The sequence below is a fragment of the Anolis sagrei genome, chromosome Y (assembly GCF_037176765.1).
Source record: "Anolis sagrei isolate rAnoSag1 chromosome Y, rAnoSag1.mat, whole genome shotgun sequence".
Taxonomy (NCBI): Eukaryota; Metazoa; Chordata; class Lepidosauria; order Squamata; family Dactyloidae; genus Anolis; species Anolis sagrei.
The window spans coordinates 47,407,165-47,431,194 of record NC_090035.1 but is presented as its reverse complement, the minus strand read 5'-3'; the positions used below and the strand labels follow the sequence as shown (position 1 = coordinate 47,431,194).

General features: G+C 44.2%; 2 pseudogenes; both read left to right on the top strand.

Moving 5' to 3' along the window:
* The window catches only part of LOC137095618 (serine/threonine-protein phosphatase CPPED1-like), a 247,489-nt pseudogene that overhangs the window by 130,514 nt on the left and 92,945 nt on the right, over window positions 1–24,030 (top strand).
* Window positions 9,025–17,503, top strand: LOC137095261 (large ribosomal subunit protein uL4-like; annotated as a pseudogene).

The window sequence follows — 24,030 nt, the reverse complement described above, 5'->3', positions numbered from 1 at the left end:
ATAACTTCCTCTATTTCTTTTTTCCTAATAGGTTGTTCCAGTAATTCTTTATCTTTCTCCTCCAGCTTACTCTCCCAATTTTCCTCCACATATTTCCTAATTGTCTCTATGGGGCTTGCTTTGGTTTGATATGGTTCTTTATAAAATTCTTCAAATACTTTCAATTTTTCTTTCATAGCTCTACATAATTTACCTGTTTTATCTTTTATCGTATTTATCATTCCTTCCATTTTCTTTTTCTGTGTTGATTTGGCTAACATCTTTGAATTCCTATCACTAAACTCAAAATATTCCCTCCTTAAATAAATTAAATTTTCTTGTACTTCGTCTATTTCCATTTTATCCAATTCCTCTTTTTTTTCTCTTAACCTAGCATAAATTCGTGTATCTCTCTTTATTACATATGCTTTTTCAATCTCTTCTATTTCTCTTTCTAAATTCCTTTTCCTTTCTTCTTGCCTTCTTTTTAGATTAATTGTCTCTTTTATACATAACCTCTGGTCACTGCTTTCATAGTGTCCCATAGAACTCCTTTTGTCACCCCCTTTTCATTAAAGCCCCATATTTCTTGCCATTCTGCTTGCACTTTATCTACTATCTCTTTATGATTTAGTATTCTTGTATTTAACCTCCACCTTTTCATTTTGTCATAATCACATTTCAACACAATCTCAATTGAAACCAAAGCATGATCCGAAATCTTAATCATACCTATATCAGCATTTAGCACTTTACTTGTCATATTTTTGGAGACGAAAGTATAATCAATTCTTGTATACACCTTATGTACCGATGAATAATATGTATATCTACTTTCATTCCCTTTTACCAATCTCCACACGTCCTTTAATTGCCTTTTATTCATTACTCTACTTAATTCCGTTGTTTCAATATTTCTAGCTTTTGATGCTATCGTAGTTTTATCCTTCTTTAAATCCATACAGCAATTACAATCTCCTCCAAATATTACATTTTGTTGATGATAATTCTCTATTTGCTCTAACACTTTTTCATAAAATTCTTGCTGTTTTACATTCGGTGCGTATACATTTACTAATACATATTTTTCCTCCCCTATTTCCCCATATATTATTATATATCTTCCCTCTTCATCTTTCAGTACCTTGTTTATGACAAAATTACATTTCTTTGCTATTATTATTGCTACTCCTCTTGACTTTGATGACCCAAAAGATGTTTCATAGTTCCTTATCCAGCTCGACTTAAGCTCATTTGAGCCCCGCTTATTTTGATGTGTTTCCTGTAGGAAGATGACATCCGCTGCATCCTTCTTCAGTAGAGATTCAATCCGCCTTCTCTTAATTACCGTCCCTAACCCTCTCGTGTTAAGCGTTGAAATTCTTAATTTATGGGACATCATTTCCATTTTCCTTTAAAAGCTTTTTTTGTGGCTTGAAACAACGTGAACCCTTGTCCCTTTCCCTCCCCTACCCTTACTCCCCATTCCCCCCTCCCCCCCAATCCCCCCAATTCCCTCATTCCCCCCTTCCTCCCCTTCCAATCTTTGGGACTTCTCGTCCCAGTCATGGCCCCCGGCCTTCCCAATTGGGGAGGGGGGGTGAAGTCATCCCGTGGCCCAGTCTCCCTCCCCCCGAGTGCTCATTTTAAATCAATAAAAAGCTTGATTGCAGTGTATAGTTTCTTCTTACATCTCGATTCCTTCAACAGCACCGATTAATTCCTCCAATTCTCCTCCATCCGGATCCTTCACCTCGTCTTCCTTTCGATCTCTCTCTTGTCTTCTTACTATGCCAAGCTCCTCCAGTAGTTGATAACCTTGTTCCAATGTGTCGATTCTATATCTCTTGCCTTTCCATTGAAATTTAAGAAAGATAGGGTATCCCCAGGTGCACACAATTCCAGCTTTCATTAGCTGCGTCGTAATAGGCTTCATTGAGTATCTCCAGTTCTTAGTTTCAGGACAGTAGTCATTAAATATTTCCAATTTTGAGTCGCCCATCTTTAGGAGATCTGAGTTCTTCTTTAATATTTTCATCAAATCTTCTTTCTTTACGAAATTGTGAAATTGAATTATTATGTTCCTAGGAATTATTCTGTTTCTTCCAGCCGGAAGGCGATGAACTCTCTCGATATCCAGTTCTGACCAGCTTAGTGTTGGCGAGATTTTTTTGCAACCATTTCAAGATCTCAGATTTCAGATCTTCTTTCTTGTTTCCATCTGGATAGTTTTTTATTATTGCGTTGTTTCTTCTTTGGTTGTCTTGCATGTACACAAACTTTCTTTCCACATCTGAGAGACTATTTTCATTTTTTTGCATTTGTTGTTTGAGTACCAGTTGTTCCTGTGTACTTCTTTCAATTTCTGCTTTGTTTTTTCGTATTTCTCCCTGTGCAGTCTCCAGGGCTTCTCTTATTGTCTGAAATTTTCCATCTGAGCTTTTTCGTTCCGCATCCAACTGTGCTTTCATTTCTTTATTGCTGGTCAGAATTTCTTGCTTCAATGCCTGAATTTCGCCGTTCCTTATTTCTCTTTCTTTATCAAACATCAGGTTCATATTCAAGTTCATTTCCTTTGTTTGTCTTTATTTATTTATTTATTTATTTACTTTGCTTATATACCGCTGTATCTCAAGCCCGAAGGCGACTTACAGCGGTTCACAAACAGTAAAAACAGTAGAAACAGCAGTGGTTCCATACAACATATAACAATTGACTTAACACATTATCCATAAATTACCAATAAGCAATTACAATGTACAATTATTACAAAAAACAACCGTACCCAATCTTCTCATCATCCAAGCGTAGTCCAGGTTCGTCATCCATTGTTCCATTCCTATGTTCCATTACCAGATTGCACTAAATTACTCAAATGCCTGCACAAACATCCAGGTCTTCACCTTTTTGCGAAATACCATTAGAGATGGTGCTAGTCTAATGTCCGTAGGAAGGGCGTTCCACAGCCGAGGAGCCACCACCGAGAAGGCCCTATCTCTCATCCCCGCCAGCTGAGTTTGAGAAGCAGGCGGGATCGAGAGCAGGGTCTCCCCGGAAGATCTCAAAGTCCTAGTGGGTTCATAGGCAGAGATGCGGTCAGATAGGTAGCTTGGGCCGGAACCATTTAGGGCTTTAAAGGCCAACGCCAGCACTTTGAATTCAGCCCGGTAGCAGATCGGTAGCAGAGTGGAGTTGGCGCAACAGGGGGGTTGTATGCTCCCTGCGCTCCGCTCCTGTTAAAATCATGGCTGCCGAACATTGGACTAGTTGGAGCTTCCGAGCTGTCTTCAAAGGCAACCCCACGTAGAGAGTGTTGCAGTAGTCTAAATGGGATGTAACCAGAACGTGGACTACCGTGGCCAAGTCAGACTTCCCAAAGTACGGGTGCAGCTGGCGCACAAGCTTTAGCTGTGCAAATGCTCCCCTGGTCACCGCCGAAACCTAGGGTTCCAGGCTCAGCTATGAGTCCAGGGTCACACCCAAGCTGCGAACCTGCGTCTTCAGGTGGAGTGCGGCCCCTGCCAACACAGGCTGTAACCCTATACCCTGTTTGGCCTTGCGACTGACCAGGAGTACCTCTGTCTTGTCTGGATTCAATTTCAATTTGTTCGCCCTCATCCAGACCGTCACAGCACCGGTTCAGGACCTGGACAGCCTCCTTAGTAGCAGGTGGAAAGGAGTGACAGAGTTGGACATCATCCGCGTACAGATGACACCGTACCCCGAAACTCCGGATGATCTCCCCCAGCAGCTTCATGTAGATGTTAAACAACATGGGAGACAATATTGAGCCCTGAGGAACCCCACAAGAGAATGGTTGTGGGGTTGAACAGGTGTCCCCCAACAACACCTTCTGAGATCGACCCTCCAGGAATGATCAGAGCCACTGCAAAACAGTGCCTCCAAGACCCATCCCGGCGAGGCTTCCCAGAAGGATACCGTGGTCAACGGTATTGAAGGCCGCTGAGAGGTCCAGCAGCACCAACAGGGACACACTCCCCCTGTCGAGCTCCCGGCGCAGATCATCCACTAAGGCAACCAAGGCTGTCTCGGTACCATGTCTTTCAGACTCTCCTTTAATCAATTCTGCTATTTTACTTAGCATTTGACTACTGCCCATCCCCAATTCTTCCCTCTCACTGCTCATCCTGCTTTCTTTTGGCTCTGCTGTTAAACATGGCAGCGAGGTAGAAATAGTTCCTCCCCCTTTTGCCCCCCCTCCATTTGGGGGGGGGTTGGGGGGGTGTTCGTTTTAGCTGCTGTGGGGAGGGGAGGACTTCTGACAGTGCTCATTTCCTCAGGGGGCTGTGGAGCCCTTTCCAGTCTTTCTAATCTTGAAAGCGATCTGTCTGAAGGCTTGGAACGCAACCAAAGAGGATTTGGCTTTGGGGTATCCTGACTTTGTTTCTTCCTTCTCATTCAACCTCAGTTTTACTCCTCCTGCTTTCATCAATTTTTTAATTACTTAGTTTTCCCATTCTACACAGCACACAGTACAAGAAAGTCCCACTCAAATATACCTTGCAATGCCAAGAGGGTTCGCCTTTAATATGACGAGACTAGCTCGATCCTTCTTCAAAGGAGGAAACTGCCTCTAATCTTTATTTTGCCTTCCCAGATCATTAAGTCACTAAATCCAATATTTCTAGTATTTTAATATTGTATTTAAATTGCAAACTGTTTATCTTCTCCAAGTCAGTGCGCAGTTATAATTAGCAAGTTGGTTTCACTTTCAGCTTCAGCTTCAGCAGCTTCAGCAGCTTCCAAGCAACTTTCACTATCAGGCAGCTTCGGCAGCCACCCTATCTTCTGCCAAAGCTCATAAATCAAAGCAGTTAATTGGTAATAAATTACCTTCTTGGACTTCTCACATGCTCCAGACTTTCGCCTCCTTTTTGATCCAGAAAGGACAATTATCCATCCATTTTTCACTGCTTATTTGCTTTTATTTCCACAAGAGCTGGAGGAAAGACGTCTGTTCAACCGGCCATGGTTAACTCCGCCCCCCATTTGGTTCTCAAAAGGGTTCTCACTGAAAAATCTTTTGTTCTCACCTTGAATCAATCCACTTTAACTATCTCACCCCCTCTGTCCCTATATCCCGTGGTACAATCCAAATCTCCATTACAACAACAAATGGGGGCATTTGCCCAAGACTTTTGGAAAGTGTCAAATTAGAGAGTGCCGTTTTCTTCAAGAGAGTGCCCCCCTCCCCCCAAAAAAGAACTCCTAATACTCAGCTGGAGCCATGCGTTTCTCTCTGGAAACCACTGCAACATATGGTTCTCTTTTCTGAAAAGAATTATTTTTATTGAAGATGTAACAGTTACAGGGAAAGCTTTTTCTACTGATCAATAGCTTTTCCTGCTGGGGCCGTGACAGAGGCGGTGGCGTGGGGAGCTCCTCCGCGACTCGGGAGCGGCACAATCATTGCTTGCACTCGTCCTTTGATATCGGTGTACTCTGAAAAGGGGGAAGTGTCCGGTAAAAGTGTCACCATGCCAGCTGTGTTCAAGGTTCCCGTACGCCCAGATATTGTGAACTTTACTCACACCAATTTGCAGAAGAACAGGAGGAATCCCTATGCTGTGAGCGAACTTGCAGGGCATCAGACCAGCGCTAAATCTTAGGGGCACCGGCAGAGTTGTGCCTCACTTACTCTTGCACCACTGTGTTTTGTAACCTGCTGCCACAAAGCAGGCCCATTTGCTGTCTCTTGCCTACTTTGGCCAAGGGGACTGTACAGTTTTGCACGAACCAATTGTACAGGTGTGGATGATTATGGAGGGAATTAAACTCAGGCCTCAATTGTGTATAATAATATATTATAGAGGAGGCCAATTATTACTTGTAAATTAAGGTAACTGCCACCAACGTCAGGTATTTGAGCTACCATCAATGAGATCTGGCTTTACAGACGCAGATTAATTGAGATGAGACGGTCTTCAACAAAAGATAACAAGTTTATTGTATACAAAGCGCATGGTTGCAGGCTGTTAAATAACTTATAGAACCTTGAATATCACTTGGTTTGTAATACAGTCCACTCTTCCAAATAACACAGCTCGTGGCTAACTTTTACTGAGGCGAAGCTCTTTAGTGAACAATGTTTCCTACTATAAATAGCCTTCCAATTTGATCTTTCCTTGATCAAATCTCTGATCTCTAGTCCTTCCTTAACTAGGGATCTTAACAAGCTTCCTTTAGTCTTCCTTGACTAAAGAAATTGGCCAGGTTTCTCTCTTCAACCCTTCTAGACTGGAAAAACCTCCAGCTGCTCACACACACCTCTCTCCCAGGCTTTTCAAGCCTCCACAATCACTCACACACACACACACACACACACACACACACACACACACTGCCCCCTTTCCAAAGACGCACATAACTTTTGCTGCTTGGCTCCGCCCACTTCTCACTCTCCTGAGCTAGCCTGCCTGGTCTCCTTGGTAATGCTCACTGTGGATTCAAACCAGATAACTCTAGTTTTAGCTACTGTTACAAACACAAATATATACTCTAACAATTAAACACATACATATTACCAATGACTTCTGCACACCTTCCACCCAAAAAGGATTATTTTTGGCCATTTAGAGTCCCAGAATGGGCAAAAATAATTTTAAAAAGTTGCATAACAATCTATACATACACAACACTATCACTGAAACACAAACATAGTATGATTAATTGCATAGTATGAATCATAAATACTAGGCCTGTTTGATCAAGAAAAAAATTGTTTCTAAAATCGATTTGTAATTGGGGTGTTTTTTTGTTTCGATATTTAAAATATTTACAAAACTTTCCAAAAAAATGTTTTGTTATTTACGAAATTTCGTAAATATTTACAAAACATTTTGTAAGTGTGAATGTTGCAGTAATGGTCACCTTGATTAGCATTGAATGGCTTTCATTTCTCCCACCCTGGACATTCCATAGATAAACTCAATTTGCCTAGTTTCCAACAGACCTCTGAGGATGCCTGCCATAGATGTGGGCAAAATGTCAGGAGAGAATGCTTCTGGAACATGGTCATACACTCATACAGCCCTGAAAACTCACAGCAAAAGAGCCTGGATGGATGCAGCCTTCAATTTGTGGCAATCAGATGGTATTGGTCTCATCTCAGGCGGGCCACGGAGGCAGAGCCGGCGCTGCAGGAATCCCCTCCCCGGCTCCTGCGCTCCGGCTCCGGCTCCTGCGCCCTCCTCCTCCTCCTCCTCCCAGCTGTGTTGCAGGAAGTGCGAGGAGGAGGAGGGCGCAGGAGCCGGAGCCGATTGGATGGCGCGCGGAGGCCGGTTGTAAGGGTGAGCGCGCGCACGCCATCCAATCGGCTCCGGCTCCTGCGCCCTCCTCCTCCTCCTCCTCCTCCTCCCAGCTGTGTTGCAGGAAGTGCAAGGAGGAGGAGGAGGAGGAGGGGGGCGCAGGAGCTGGAGCCGATTGGATGGCGCGCGGGGGCCGGTTGTAAGAGTGAGCGCGTGCGCGCCATCCAATCGGCTCCGGCTCCTGCGCCCTCCTCCTCCTCCTCCTCCTCCTCCCAGCTGTGTTGCAGGAAGTGCGAGGAGGAGGAGGAGGAGGGCGCAGGAGCCGGAGCCGATTGGATGGCGCGCGGAGGCCGGTTGTAAGGGTGAGCGCGCGCGGGCCAGGCGCCCAACAGGCAGGGGTGGTGCTTGGCTCACTGGGTGCGCGCTCGCGCCGCCCCTTCGCCCCGCCCGCCCCATTTACAAAACGGGCGAAAGCTCGTAAATACTGTGGGAGTTGCCATTTCGATATTTAAAAACCCTTCCAGGTTTGAAAATATGTTTTGTTATCGTACCGTAAATGCAAAAATTAACGAATGTTTTACGAATTACGAAATTAACGAACGAAACCGCACAGGCCTAATAAATACAAACCTTCAACTCTTAAGTTACTCTAGACAATGCATCTGTGACCACATTCCTTTTACCTGTGACATGTTTGATTTCATAGGTAAAGTCTTGCAAAGATAAACTCCACCTTAACAATTTATTATTTGTCCCTTTTACATTGTCCAACCATTTCAATGGTGCATGGTCGGTTTGTAAAGTAAATCTCCCTCCGCACAAATAAGGTTTGAGTTTCCTAACTGACCAAATAATGGAGTAGCACTCCTTTTCAATGGTGGACATGCTGCATTCGTGGGAATGCCACTTCTTACTTAAAAACAAAATAGATCTGTCCTCACCTTCCTTGTCCAGTTGACTTAGGATAGCTCCTAAACCGGTGTCACATGCGTCGCAAGTCAAAATGAAGGGATCATCAAAATCCGGGGCTTTTAGGACGGAATCTGATGTGATGGCCTTTTTTAACTGATCCATGGCAGTTTGACAATTTGGGGTCCAAATTATCTGATTAGGATTTTTCTTTTTGGTCAGGTCCGATAGAGGGGCTGCCAAATTACTAAATGAGGGGATAAATTTTCGATAATACCCAGCCAATCCAAGAATGATCTCACCTGCTTTTTTGTTTTGGGCACTAGCCACTGATGGATAGCTGCCATTTTAGTAGGGTCTGGTCGAATACAACCTCCTCCTACTAAATGTCCTAAATATTTTGTGGTGTTATTCCCCAATTTACATTTGGAAGCTTTGATGGTTAAGCCAGCTTCCTTTAATCTACCTAATACCAAATCCAAATGCTTCAAGTGATCCTCCCACGAATTGCTAAATATCCCGATATAGTCCATAAAGGCCACACAAAAGGTTCCTAGCCCACTCAGAACCTTATCCACTAATCTCTGAAAGGTGGCTGGGCTATTTTTTTAGTCCAAACGGGAGCACGGAAAACTCATAGAGCCCCCCTTGGGTACGGAAAGCTGTTTTCTGCAGGTCCTGCGGTGCCATGGGCACTTGCCAGAACTTTTTAGTAAGATCTATGCTCCTGATGAATTTAGCTTTCCCGATCCTTTCTAAAAGGTCATCCAATTGTGGCATTGGATATGTATCAGTCTGGGTCACCTTGTTCAAAAGTCAATAATCAATGCAAAATCTAATAGTCTTATCTGGCTTCTGTACCAGCACGATGGGTGAAGCCCAGGGACTATTTGATGGTACTATAATGCCTAGGTCTAACATCTTCTTGACTTCCCTTTCGATACACTCGTTGAGCTTCCCCGTGACTCTATAAGGTGGGGATGCTATAGGAGCTGCATCATTGGTAATAATCTGATGCTGTACTCCTTGGACCCTTCCTGGTAAATCCGAAAACATATTCTGATATTTATTTAAAACTCCCACAATCTCTTTCCGCTGTGATTGAATTAATTCAGTACTTATCTCTACACGATCCAAATTTTTATATAGTTCTCGATCACCCTCCCGAAAAAGAAAAGGGGCTGGACTCTTCTTCTGAAACCACTAAATATACATTAGCCAATCTCCCAACATAAGGTTTTAACATATTTACATGGACCCTCCTTTCAACATTCAAATGTTCATCATAGATGTCATAGTTCACTTGGTTGTGCTTCTTGGTGACTCTCCAGGGTCCCGACCAGTCCAGTTGAAGTTTGTTGGTTCTGTTAGGTGACAAAAACAGACCTCAACTCCAACGTTGAAGATTCTTGGCTTAGCTGTTGCGTCGTAATAATCTTTCTGCCGTTGTTGTGCTGCAGTCAGATACTCCTGTGCAATGTCCTTGGCTAACTGCATTGTTGACTGAAGTTCTCTCAAGTAATCAGCCACTGGAACCAGCTCTGCTGCTGGGCTTGCCTCCCAGTACTCTTTAATCAAATCTAACGGTCCTCGAGCCTTTCTGCCATACAACAGTTCAAAAGGACTGTAGCCTGTACTATCATGAGGGACTGTTCTGTATGCAAATAATAGTTGTTGTAGTTTAATGTCCCAGTCATATGATCTCTTCTGGCTATAAAACTTTATCATCTTAATTAGAGTCTTATTTAGATTCTCAACCAACCCGTTTGTTTGTGGGTGGTAAGCCGTTGACGTAAGGAGTCTAATCCCGCATAGCTCGAGCAGTTTTGTCATGAGCTTTGAGGTAAACTGGGTCCCTAAGTCAGATATCAGTTCTTTGGGATAGCCAGTCCTTCCCCAGATGGATGACAAAGCATTAGCTATGGTTGTGGTCTCGATGTTGGTGAGAGCTATTGCTTCTGGGTACCTCGTAGCATAGTCGATCATAGTTAAGATGTACCTATAACCTCGTTTGTTCGGTTTACAGAGAGGACCAACTATGTCGATTCCCACTCTATAGAATGGCTCTCCAATTACAGGCATAGGGATTAGAGGAGCTTTGACCTTATCCCTCCCGGTACTTAGTCTTTGGCATGTGTCACATGACTGGCAAAATTCTTTTATTTTCTGAAACATGCCAGGCCAATGAAAGTTCTTGGTAATTCTCTTTGTAGTTTTTCTGATGCCCAAATGTCCTTCCTGAGGGCTATCATGTGCCACCCTCATGAGTTGTTCTCTGAATTTTTCAGGCACTACGATCTGGTTACATACTTCTGACTTTCCTGCTGGCTTTTAGTCTCTATATAGGACACCATCCTTAGTAATGAATCTAGAGGGTTGTTCTTCTGCTGACTAGTGTATTCTGAGCCTGTGTGAACAAGGGTTTTAGGGTTCATGCAGAATCTCTTTAGCTCCCTCTGTTTTATCAACAATTTCAGCAATTACAGAACTGGATCCTGGACCCTCTTCCACATCATGCTGAATGGTTAAGCACATTGCTTCCTGAGTAGGGCCTCTGATGTTATTTTTATTTTCCTCACATAACATCCTCCAGTTTTTAATTTTCTTAGCCAGGTCATTACCGATTAAACACTTGTAAGGTATATCTGGGCTGATGGCAAAGTCCCAAATTCCTTTCCAACCCTCATATTCGATTGGCAGTGAAACTACTTCGGTTGGTATCGCATGTCCCAAGCCTTTTAAATTAATTTCTGAAGTGGGATGTCGAAACTTTTGAGGTATTGCTTCTGGATGAATGATGCAAACATCAGATCCAGTATCTCTCCATCCCTGCATATCCTTATTGTCAATAGAAATAGGCTCTAAATAGTCCTCAGATGGTTTATCTGACAGAATAAACAAGCATTGCTTCTCTTTGGGCACTGCTTCAAGGCTGCTTTATTCACAAAGAGAGATGTCTTGTCCTTTTTCAAAAGGGGACATTGATATCTTAAATGGTCCAATTTGCCACATTGAAAACACATCTTTCCTTCAGGCATGGTTTGGTTTGTTACTCCCTGTCCCCTCCAGGTGGTGTTTTCTCCTACAGGCCCTCTTCCCTGCTGTGTGCGCGCTTGGTAATGATAAAATGGCAGCTTATTCGGCTTTTTATCACTTGGCCCATCATCCTTTTTCAGGGTGCTCAATTGATCCACCATGACAGCGGCTTCCCCAGCAGTTGCTGGTTTACAATCCTGCACCAGCCATCGGTATTCCAAGGGTTCTAACTGAAATAATTGTTCTAATTTCATTAACTCCATCAATTGTTGATAGTTCTCTACCTCAGAGGTTCTAAACCGTCAAAAAGCTGAGCTTGCTTTGAGGCTACCTGAGCAAAACTCTGATTTCTTTCTCTCTTCAGAGTTCTAAATTTCAATCTATAGAACTCTGGAGTCAGTTGAAGTTTTTGTTGTACTTGTTTTTTAAATAAACTATATTCTCTATGAAACTCTTCAGGCATGTCACCAAAAGCTTCCTGCTAATTTGAGGTCTCAAATAAATCATCCACTTCTCCTCACTAATCTCAAAGTCTCTACAGCACCTTTCAAATGAAATTAAAAAGTTTTCCACATCATCGTCCTTATTAAAACTTGGAAATCTCTTTAAAAACATGTCTGTTGCCTCAGCTCTAGAGTTCCCTTCTTGGTTATTGATGTGTGGCTGAGATAATGTTAATCTCTGTTTTTCCAACTCTGTCTCCATTCTCCTCAATTCTCTTTCCTCAGCCTGACTGGTTTTTTTCTAATTCCAACCTCTTCAATTCCCTTTCTTCAGCCTGTTGTCTTTCTTCCATTTCTAACTTTTTCATCTCCAGTCTATATTTGAGAGCAATTTCTGACACAGACGTTTGTTCAGAATCTGAACTCTCCTCCTGGTATTCATCTGCTTCTTCAGCAATCTTCTTCTGACGTCTGGTGACCACTTTCTGTCAAATTTTACCTCACAATTTTCTTCTCCAAGCAATCTTAAGGCACTAAACTTCGATGTTACACGGATCCCACGCTTGCCGCCAATTGTACAGTTTTGCACGAACCAATTGTACAGGTGTGGATGATTATGGAGGGAATTAAACTCAGGCCTCAATTGTGTATAATAATATATTATAGAGGAGGCCAATTATTACTTGTAAATTAAGGTAACTGCCACCAACGTCAGGTATTTGAGGTACCATCAATGAGATCTGGCTTTACAGACGCAGATTAATTGAGATGAGACGGTCTTCAACAAAAGATAACAAGTTTATTGTGTACAAAGCGTATGGTTGCAGGCTGTTAAATAACTTATAGAACTTTGAATATCACTTGGTTTGTAATACAGTCCACTCTTCCAAATAACATAGCTCGTAGCTAACTTTTACTGAGGTGAAGCTCTTTAGTGAACAATGTTTCCTACTATGAATAGCCTTCCAATTTGATCTTGTCTTGATCAAATCTCTGATCTCTAGTCCTTCCTTGACTAGGGATCTTAACAAGCTTCCTTTAGTCTTCCTTGACTAAAGAAATTGGCCAGGTTTCTCTCTTCAGCCCTTCTAGACTGGAAAAACCTCCAGCTGCTCACACACACCTCTCTCCCAGGCTTTTCAAGCCTCCACACTCACTCACTCACACACACACACACACACACTGCCCCTTTTCCAAAGATGCACATAACTTTTCCTGTTGGCTCTGCCAACTTCTCGCTCTCCTGAGCTAGCCTGCCTGGTCTCCTTGGCAATGCTCACTGTGGATTCAAACCAGATAACTCTAGTTTTAGCTACTGTTACAAACACAAATATATACTCTAACAGTTAAACACATACATAGTATCAATGACTTCTGCACAGGGACATATCCCTTAATGTTTCACCACTGTGTTTTGTAACCTGCTGCCACAAAGCAGGCCCATTTGCTGTCTCTTGCCTACTTTGGCCAAGGGGAACAATTCCTAAGTCCTGCACCACTGTGTTTTGTAACCTGCTGCCACAAAGCAGGCCCATTTGCTGTCTCTTGCCTACTTTGACCAAGGGGACATATCCCTTACTGGCCCCACTCACAGTGCTGGAAACACATTGGATTTGGTTTTTTGTCACGGATGGGAGCATGGTGGCGGTATTGAGGAGCTGTCCATCTCTCCGTTGCCATGGACCGACCACTATCTGGCCAGATTTAGACTTACTGCACCTCCTAACCTCTGCAGAGGTGGGGGACCCATTAAGCTGGTCTGCCCCAAGAGGCTTATGGATCCGGATGGATTCCTGACGGCTCTTGGAGAGTTTCCCGCCTCCTCGGTTGGTGATTCTGTTGATGCCCTGGTCTCCCTCTGGAACAGGGAGATGACTAGGGCAACGTCCCCTCTCAAGTAGCCGAGCTAAACCAGCTCCTTGGTTCAATGAGGAGTGAAAGAAGAGGGAACTAGAGAGCGTGTGGCATTCGGATCTGAGCGAGCCAAACAGAACACGGTTTGTGTCCTTTTTAAGGGCATATGCTGCGGCAATAAAAGCCGCAAAGAAATCTTTCTTCACGGCCACTATTGCATCTGCAAAGAACTGACCGGTGGAGCTGTTTCGAGTTGTCAGAGGCCTTTTAAATCCCGTCGCCCAGGACGGGAGCCCTGACAACTCGGCAGCCCGCTGTGATGTTTTTGCTCAGCCCTTTGCAGACAAAGTCGCTTTGATCCGTTCTGGTCTGGATACCACATTAACGGCAGTATCTGAGGATGTAGCTGAAGCATCTGCTTGTCAGGTTTTATTGGATTCATTTCAATTGGTGAAACCCGAGGATGTGGACAAGATACTTGGAGGAATGAGGCCTACCACATGCATCCTAGATCCCTGTCCATCCTGGCTCTTGAAGGAAGCCAGAGGGGGATTGGCCGAGTGGGTAAAGGTGGTGGTTAATGCCTCCCTTCGGGAAGGCATCATTCCAGCGAGCTTAAAACAAGCTATAATAAAACCGCTGTTGAGAAAACCATCACTGGACCCCACTCAATTCGTCAACTATCGGCCAGTTTCCAATCTCCCCTTCTTGGGCAAAGTCCTGGAACGTGTGGTGGCTTCACAACTCCAGGTATTCTTGGATGACACGGATTATCTAGATTCGGCGCAGTCTGGCTTTAGGTCGGGACATGGAACTGAAACAGTATTGGTCGCCTTAGTGGATGATCTACGCCGGGAGCTAGACAGGGGGAGTGTGTCCCTGTTAGTTCTGCTGGACCTCTCAGTGGCCTTCAATACCGTCGACCATGGTATCCTTCTGGGACGCCTTGCAGGAATGGGCCTTGGAGGCATGGCTTTGCAGTGGCTCTGGTCCTTCCTAGAGGGTCCTCAGAAGGTGTTGTTAGGGGACACCTGTTTGGCCCCACAACCATTGTCTTGTGGGGTTCCTCAGGGATCAATATTGTCCCCTATGTTGTTTAACATCTACATGAAGCCGTTGGGGGAGATCATCCGGAGTTTCGGGGTACGGTGTCATCTGTACGCGGATGATGTCCAACTCTGTCACTCCTTTCCACCTGCTACTAAGGAGGCTGTTGAGGTCCTGAACCGGTGCTTGGCCGCTGTTACGGTCTGGATGAGGGCGAACAAATTGAAATTGAATCCAGACAAGACAGAGGTACTCCTGCTCAGTCGCAAGGCCAAACAGGGTATAGGGTTACAGCCTGTGTTGGATGAGGTTACACTCCCCCTGAAGACGCAGGTTCGCAGCTTGGGAGTGACTCTAAATTCATCGCTGAGCCTGGACCCCCAGGTCTCGGCGGTGGTCAGGGGAGCTTTTGCACAATCAAAACTTGTGCGCCAGCTGTGCCCGTACCTTGGGAAGTCTGACTTGGCCACGGTGGTCCATGCTCTGGTTACATCCCATTTAGACTACTGCAACACTCTCTACGTGGGGTTGCCTTTGAAGACAGCTCGAAAGCTCCAACTAGTCCAACGTTCGGCAGCCATGATTTTAACAGGAGCGGAGCGCAGGGAGCATACAACCCCCCTGTTGCGCCAACTCCACTCTGCTACCGATCTGCTACCGGGCTGAATTCAAAGTGCTGGCGTTGGCCTATAAAGCCCTAAACGGTTCCGGCCCTACTTACCTCTCCGAACGCATCTCCATCTATGAACTGACTAGGACATTAAGATCATCTGGGGAGGCCCTGCTCTCGGTCCCGCCCACATCGCAGGCGCGTTTGGCAGGGACGAGGGACAGGGTCTTCTCGGTGGTGGCCCCTCAGCTGTGGAATGCCCTACCTGTAGACATCAGACAGGCCCGTTCGTTGTTGGCATTCCGGAGGAAGGTCAAGACTTGGCTTTACGAACAAGCGTTTGGCTAAATAGTGCAATTGAATACAGGAGGATGGTACAATTGAATAAAGGAAATGGTACAAAGGATTATGATAACGGATTCTGATTTGTTGTTGAGGCGCTACGATTATGATAATGAGTGTTTTTTTATCTTGTATGTCATGTATAATGTGTTTTAATTGCTTGTTGATATTGTTGTGATAACTTGTATTATGTAAACCGCTTTGAGTCGCCATTTCAGCTGAGAAAAGCGGTATAGAAATAAAGCAAATAAACAAATAATAAATAAAATAAATCAGCCCTGTGCGGCACGAGATTTCTTCTGCTGTATTGTTCCTCAAGACCAAGTCAGTTCCTTGAGAAACAAGGCAGGATTATGATCCTTCCTCTGGGATGGGGGACCTCACAATACTTTTGTGATCCCCAAAGTACCTAAAATACCTTTAAAAAAAACCTTTGAAAATTACTTTTTAAAACCCCCCTAAAAATACCTTTAAAATACCTAAAATAATACCTAAAAAATAGCAAAAATACCAAAAAATACCTTTAAAAGTTAATAAAGGGAGGGCCTTGCATTTATCTGAGAACAGCAGCTACATTAATTTGGTTCTTAAAAGGGTTCTCACTGAAAAATCTTTTGTTCTCACCTTGAATCAATCCACTTTAACTATCTCACCCCCTCTGTCCCTATATCCCGTGGTACAATCCAAATCTCCATCACAACAACAACCACTCCAGTGACTTGACCCCCCTCCCCCCAAAAAAGAACTCCTAATGCTCAACTGGAGCCATGCATTTCTCTCTGGGAACCACTGCAACATGTGGTTCTCTTTTCCGAAAAGAATTATTTTTATTGAAGATGTAACAGTTACAGGGAAAGCTTTTTCTACTGATCAATAGCTTCTCCTGCTGGGGCCGTGACAGAGGCGGTGGTGTGGGGAGTTCCTCCGCGACTCGGGAGCGGCGCCATCATTGCTTGTACTCATCCTTTGATATCGGTGTACTCTGAAAAGGGGGAAGTGTCTGGTAAAAATGTTACCATGTCAGCTGTGTTCAAGGCCCCCATTCGCCCAGATATTGTAAACTTTGCTCACACCAATTTGCGGAAGAACAGGAGACAGCCCTATGCTGTGAGTGAACATGCAGGGCATCAGACCAGCCCTAAATCATTGGGGCACTGGCAGAGCTGTGCCTCATATCCAAAGGGTTCATGCAGGTGGAACCCATTGGTCTGGATAGGGTGCCTTTGGTAATATGTCTCTTGGAGGATGCATGTTTGCCCTAAGACTTGGCGACACTGGCATCGTCGGGTGAACATCATCCTGAAGCGCTATGCCATCTGCTCTACTTTGGCAGGTTAAGCTCTTCCGGCACTGCTGATGTCTAAAGGCCATCACATTGAGGAGATCACAGAACTTCCTCGGGTCGTTGAAGACAAACTTGAGGGTTACAAAAAGACAACGGAAGCTGTCCTGCTCCTCAAGAAGCTAAAAGCCTGAGATGATATCAAAAAGGTCCATGGCTCCCAGTGCATACACGCGGGCAAAGGAAAGATACGGAACCACAGACGCATCCAGCGCAAAGGACCCTGCATTATCTTGCATAATGAAGATAACAGGATCAAAAAAGCTTTCTGGAACATGCCAGGAATTACTGTTCTCGATGTCAAAAAGCAGAACATTTTGAGACTGGCTCCTGACCGCCATGTTGGACGATTCTGCATTTGGTTTGAAAGCGCTTTCTGCTAATTGGATGATTTGTATGGCACTTGGCACAAGCCAGGTAGCCTGAAGAGCAACTACAACGTGCCAATGCACAAGATGACCAACACTGATCTTGGAAGAATCCTGAAGAGTCAGGAGATCTTATACCATTATTTGAAGATGTTTTGGAAGAGATATAATAATTTGGGAAGCACATTCATTTTAATTTCTGAATTTATTCTTAGTAAAAATGAATCTGTTGGCCTTCTGTTGTTTCCAAAAGCTTGGCTTCTCCACTTGAATCAATCAATCAATCAATCAATCCACTTGATTAACCTGCATTGTTAAAATCTACATAGTTATTGTTTCTTATGGTTCCTTTGGAGAATTCATCATATTTAAAAGGAAAATTTAATGCTACAAGTTGATAAGGTGCATTTCTCAGTTCACAAAGTCCGTATCCATTTGGATAGGTGGAGAACAGAACAATAGTATTATCTGCCTGACTTTTGGAATTCAGGCCCAACTCCTAGTCAGTAAGAAGCCTTGTATATGTATGGAATACAGCTGAAAATCCTTTATGTTGAGCATTCAATGATACCGACGAATCGATCTGTTGAACTTTTGCAATAGCAGCAAGCATTGGCTTAAAGGCAGAAAATAATGTAATAGAAACATCACTAAGAAAGACAGAAGGGTCGTGCAACAGTCTACAAACCTTCTCCAAATCAGTGGTAACACTGTGCAATTCCGTAGCATCAGGATAGAATATAGAAAATATAGTTTGTTGGCTAATCCCAAGTTTCAAATCCTTTATGATCATTCTGATCAACCATTTCTGTTCAAGTGCTGAGCTCAGAATTATTAACTGGAAAAGATACTTTTTCACCAGATCTTTTCTTCTAGCAGCATTATTGGTAGACACCGAATCTAAAATATCATTTACCTGTTGTATGGTCAGCTGACCTTGCTTGGGACATCTTGGCTTCAGCACAAAATAGGCAATCATAGCAAAGTCTCCAGCTTACTTACTTTACTTACTTACTTAGGCGATCCCTCGTTGGACGAGTAAGATGGTCTTCCATCATAGGTTTCCTTGTGGGTCCGCATGTGGCTGTGGAGCCCTATTCTTGCTCTGCATCTTCTTCCGCAGTGAGGGCATTGGTTTCCAGGTGGAAGGCAGTCCCGGTCGGGGTTGGCTTGACGCGCCTTCCTCCTGGCACGTTTCTCTCTTTCACCCTCCACTCGTGCCTCCTCGAATTCTGCAGCACTGCTGGTTACAGCTGACCTCCAGCTGGAGCGCTCAAGGGCCAGGGCCTCCCAGTTCTCAGTGTCTATGCCAGAGTTTTTAAGGTTGGCTTTGAGCCCATCTTTAAATCTCTTTTCCTGTCCACCAACATTCCGTTTTCCGTTCTTGAGTTCGGAGTAGAGCAACTGCTTTGGGAGACGGTGGTCAGGCATCCGGACAATGTGGCCTGTCCAGCGGAGTTGATGTTGGAGGACCATCGCTTCAATGCTGGTGGTCTTTGCTTCCTCCAGCACGCTGACGTTTGTCCACTTGTCTTCCCAGGAGATTTGCAGGATTTTCCGGAGGCAGCGCTGATGGAATCGTTCCAGGAGCTGCATGTGACGTCTGTAGACAGTCCATGTCTCACAGGCATATAGCAGGGTTGGGAGGACAATAGCTTTATAGACAAGCACCTTAGTAACCCTACGGATGTCCCGGTCCTCAAACACTCTCTGCTTCATTCGGGAAAATGCTGCACTTGCAGAGCTCAGGCGGTGTTGTATTTCGGCGTCGATGTTGACTTTGGTGGAGAGGTGGCTGCCAAGGTAGCGGAAATGGTCGACATTTTCTAATGTTACACCATTAAGCTGTATCTCTGGCATTGGAGAGGGGACGGCTGGTGACTGCTGGAACAGCACTTTGGTTTTCTCGATGTTCAGTGACAGGCCAAGCTTTGTGTATGCTTCTGCAAAGGTGTTGAGAGTGGCTTGTAGATCTTCTTCTGAATGCGCACAGACGACATTGTCATCAGCATACTGGAGTTCTATAACAGATGTTGTTGTGACCTTGGTTTTGGCTTTCAGTCTGCTGAGGTTAAATAGCTTGCCGTCTGTCCGATAGATGATTTCCACTCCGGTGGGAAGCTTCCCATCAACAAGGTGAAGTATCATGGCAATGAAGATAGAGAATAGAGTTGGGGCAATAACACATCCCTGTTTGACACCCGATTCCACCTTAAATGGGTCACTTTGGGAGCCATTGCTGTCCAAGACTGTTGCCATCATGTCATCGTGGAGGAGCCGCAGGATGTTCACAAATTTGCTTGGGCACCCGATTTTTTGGAGGATGGTCCAGAGAGCGCTGCGATTCACTGTGTCGAATGCCTTTGCAAGGTCGATGAATGCCATGTACAGAGGTTGGTTTTGTTCCTTGCATTTTTCTTGGAGCTGTCGTGCAGTGAAGATCATGTCCACAGTTCCTCTGGAGGGGCGGAAGCCGTTCTGGGATTCTGGGAGGGTGTCTTCTGAGAGGGGCAGAAGGCGGTTTGCAAGGATTCTTGCGAGGATTTTTCCAGCAGAGGTTAGAAGGGAGATACCTCGATAGTTTCCGCAGTCTGTTCTTTCCCCTTTTTTGAAGAGGGTGATGATGGTGGCATCCTTGAAGTCTGCTGGGATTTTCTCGGTCACCCACACTTTTTCTATGAGCTGGTGGAGTTGGTGTGTCAGCGCAGGTCCTCCCTCTTTAAAGATTTCAGCAGGGATCCCATGCGGTCCCCTGGCTTTGTTGTTCTTTTGTTGGCTGATGGCATTGCTGACTTCTTCCAAACTAGGCAGTGCTGCAAGCTCATCCCTGGTTTGTTGTTGAGGGATTTGTGGGAGGACCTCTTCGGCCACACTGGAGCTGCGGTTTAGGAGGCTTTGGTAGGGTTCTTTCCAACGTAGTGCAATTGACTTTTGGTCCTTCAGGAGTTTGGTTCCGTCTGATGAGCGTAGAGGCTGTATGCCATGGTTTCTTGGCCCATAGATGACCTTTGTGGCTTTGAAAAATCCTTGAGCATTATGGGTATCTGCCAGGTGTTGGATTTCTTCAGCCTTCTTTGTCCACCAGATGTTCTTGAGTTCTCTTGTCCTGTTGTGGCATATCCGTTACCCGAGATCAATTTAGAGCACAATCAAGCAGGAAAAAGATGGAGACAGCAATTTGATTCCAGGCAGATTTACTTTCAAGTTGATAGGACGCTCAGAAGCAAAGATCTGAAGCGTACTGGATAGCCAGTCAGGTTGCAATATTTATAGCAGAAATCCACTGGTCTAGACATGCGTACAACTGTCTTGACATTTACATAGATCTAATCATTAACAGAGGCATTACGCATGACCTTTTCCCATACATCACGATGACGCGTTGCAATGACGTACTCCCAATTGTTTCAAATCTTAATTATTCCCATATTCGTCATTCGCTAGACATGATTCCATTATAAAATCTAAAGTTGCCTGCTATTTACCTCACTGAACCACCAGATGCCGCCTTTTGACCTTTTCCAGCTTTAGATCAATTATGCAAATGTTCTTGACTGGCTGCCAAAAACACTTGTCTGGCTGCCAAGACTACTTGCCTTTGATGTCAAAACACCTCACTTTACTATTGTTTCCCAAATGCCATGTCCCAGTTAATATTTAACTTCCCTGAGCCTAAGCTAAGAACAAATCACTTCTCTTTGCCGCAAATTCTCCTTCAGTTCAGAATTGGAAGGTAAGTTTCCTTATATTCATTTTAAATACATTTTTTCTTTTCTTCTGCTCGCTGCCACATTCCCCCCTTTTTGCGAGCGAATGTTCTACCATAGCTTCGCAAACTCACAAAATTCCATTCTTAACAAAAAAAATCATTTTACACAATCATTTATCACAGTTGAAGAATGTCCCATACACGTTGGCACCTTCACAGTGCTCCTCAATCTTCTGTCTGATTTATTTGACCAGCTTCCAGGTATGTGGTCAAAACCAGAGCTGTAGTCCTCTTTCTGGGTCTCATGGCACTGCTGGTTTGATGATACGACGTCTCAAGGAATCCTTTGGATCAGGAGTCGCAGTCCATTCAGGTGGTACCTTCTTTATTCTGGTATAATGTATCCAGGTTTTGACTCCTTCCACCTTGACAGCTGTGGGGGTAGAAAGTAGGACAGTAAAAGGTCCTTTCCACTTTGGTCTTAATGGTTCTATTCTCCAGTCTTTAATCAGCACCGAATCCCCCGGGCGAAAAGAATGTAAAGGAGTAGCTGGCCAGGGCGGCCGCAATTCTTCAGTATATTGTTGGAGTTGAGCTATAGTTTGTCCTAAAGCTTGAATATCCTTCTTCAAAGTTTGTTGTCCTAATTGACTAAGGTCCTCTTGAAGATGCCTCAATCCAAGTGGAGGTCTTCCATACATGAGTTCAAAAGGTGACAGGCCCAAAAACTTAGTAGGAGTACATCTAATATGTAACAAGGCCATAGGTAATACTCTAGTCCATGGCAAGCAAGTCTCTTGACACATCTTTGATAATTTTCCTTTTAGTATTTGATTCATCCTTTCTACTTTTCCTGAGCTTTGAGGTCGGTATGTACAATGTAACTTCCATTTTGTTCCCAATAGTTGGACTAAGGACTGTAATACCTCTGATACAAAAGCAGGGCCATTATCTGAACCAATGTGTAACGGAATCCCATATCTTGGGATAATGTCTCTAAGAAGTGCCTTTGACACTTCAGCTGCCTTCTCAGTTTTAGTTGGATATGCTTCAGGCCAACCAGAGTGAGTGCATACGAAAACAAGCAAATATTTATAAGGCCCACATTTAGGCATTTCGGTGAAATCTACTACTAGAGATTCAAAAGGTGTATTCCCTTGATATTGAACCCCTGGAGGGGGCATCGGCCCTGTTATTTTTAGCACAAATCTGACATCGGGCCGAGGCTATTCCTGTTAGTGCAGCGAGTCCATTTATGTAAAGTTGCCGTCCCATCAATGAGGCTAAAGCTGTTTTTCCCATATGTGTCTCTTGGTGTGCTTCCTTAATCATTTCCCAAGCTATTTGCCTGGGTACAAACAGTCTCTGGTCAGGCAACACCAACCATCCATTTTTCTTTTCCGCTTTCTCACGCTGGGCCCATTGTTCTTCTTCTGGAGTATATAGCAAGTCATCATTTCGTATCCAATCTCTTACCTGCAAAGGGGCCATGACCGGCTCTTTTCCTCGTCCCTTTCGGGCCGCGGCCTTTGCGGTGGTATCAGCATACCGGTTTCCATAGGTCACAGGATCCTCGCCATATTGATGTCCTCGGCAATGCATCACTGCTACCTTTTCAGGAATCCAAACAGCATCTAACAATCTCAAAATGGTCTCACTATGTTGTATTTCTTTCCCAGCAGAATTTAGTAGTCCCTTCTCTTTATATAACTCCATGTGCATGTAAGGTAGTAAATGCATATTTAGAATCTGTATAAATGTTGACTATTTTCCCCTCTGATAACTCCAGAGCTCTAATGAGTGCGATCAGTTCTGCCTTTTGGGCTGAAGTATTTAGAGGAAGTGGTTCTGCTTCCCACACAGTAGTTGCAGTTACTACTGCATATCCAGCATATCTTTGTACATTTTCCATAAAACTGCTTCCATCCGTAAAAAGAGTGGCATCCGCCTTAGGCCATGGTTGATCTTTTAGATCAGGCCTACTGGAATATATTTCATCCATAGTCTCCAAACAATCATGTTGAAGCATTTCTCCTTCAACAGGCAGGAGTGAAGCAGGATTTAATGTACTGCAAATCTGTAACTTAATTCGAGGGTTCTCACATAATAAAGTCTGATATTTTAGCATACGGTTATTTGTGAACCAATGATGGTCTTTATAGTCCATGATAGCCGTTACTGAATGAGGGACTTTGACTATCAACTCTTGTCCCAAAGTCAATTTATCAGCTTCTTGAGTCAGCAGGGCCGTAGCAGCTACAGCACGTAGACAAGTTGGCCATCCTTTTGCTACAGGGTCAATTTGCTTAGACAAGTAAGCTACTGGTCTCGGCCAGGTTCCTAATAGCTGGGTAAGCACCCCCACTGCTATTCCATCTCGTTCACCAACATAAAGTGTGAATGGCTTCTCCAAATCAGGCAGGCCCAAGGCAGGTGCATTCACCAAAGCTTGTTTTAATTTGGCAAATGCTTGGGCGCATTCGGGGGTCCAATTAAATGGTTCCTTTTCACCCCCCTTTGTAGCTTCATAAAGAGGCCTTGCCACTATAGCAAAGTTAGGTATCCAGAGTCTACAAAACCCTGCACTCCCCAAAAATTCTCGCACTTGACGCCTACTGGTGGGGGTGGGGATAGCGCAAACTGTTTGTTTTCTTTCAATTTCTAATTGTCTCTTTCCCTGTGTCACACAAAAACCTAAATACTTGACACTAGTTTGACACAGCTGGGCCTTCTTTTTAGAAACCTTATAACCCTTCTCGTAAAGTAAATGTAATAATTCTTTAGTTGCTCTGTAACATTCTTCTTGCGACGTGGCTGCCAAAAGAAGATCATCCACATATTGTAAAAGAACTCTATTTTTAGGGTCTGATGGAAACTCTTGTAAGTCCTGAGCCAACGCCGTTCCAAATATAGTCGGACTGTTCTTAAACCCTTGAGGCAAACGGGTCCAAGTATACTGGACTTTTGTTCCAGTTGTGGGGTTTTCCCACTGAAATGCAAAAATGGGCTGACTATTGGTTTCAAGTCGTATACAAAAAAATGCATCTTTTAAATCCAAAACAGTAAAATGAGTAGCCGCTGCCGGTATTAAACTCAAAAGTACATATGGATTAGGAACAACAG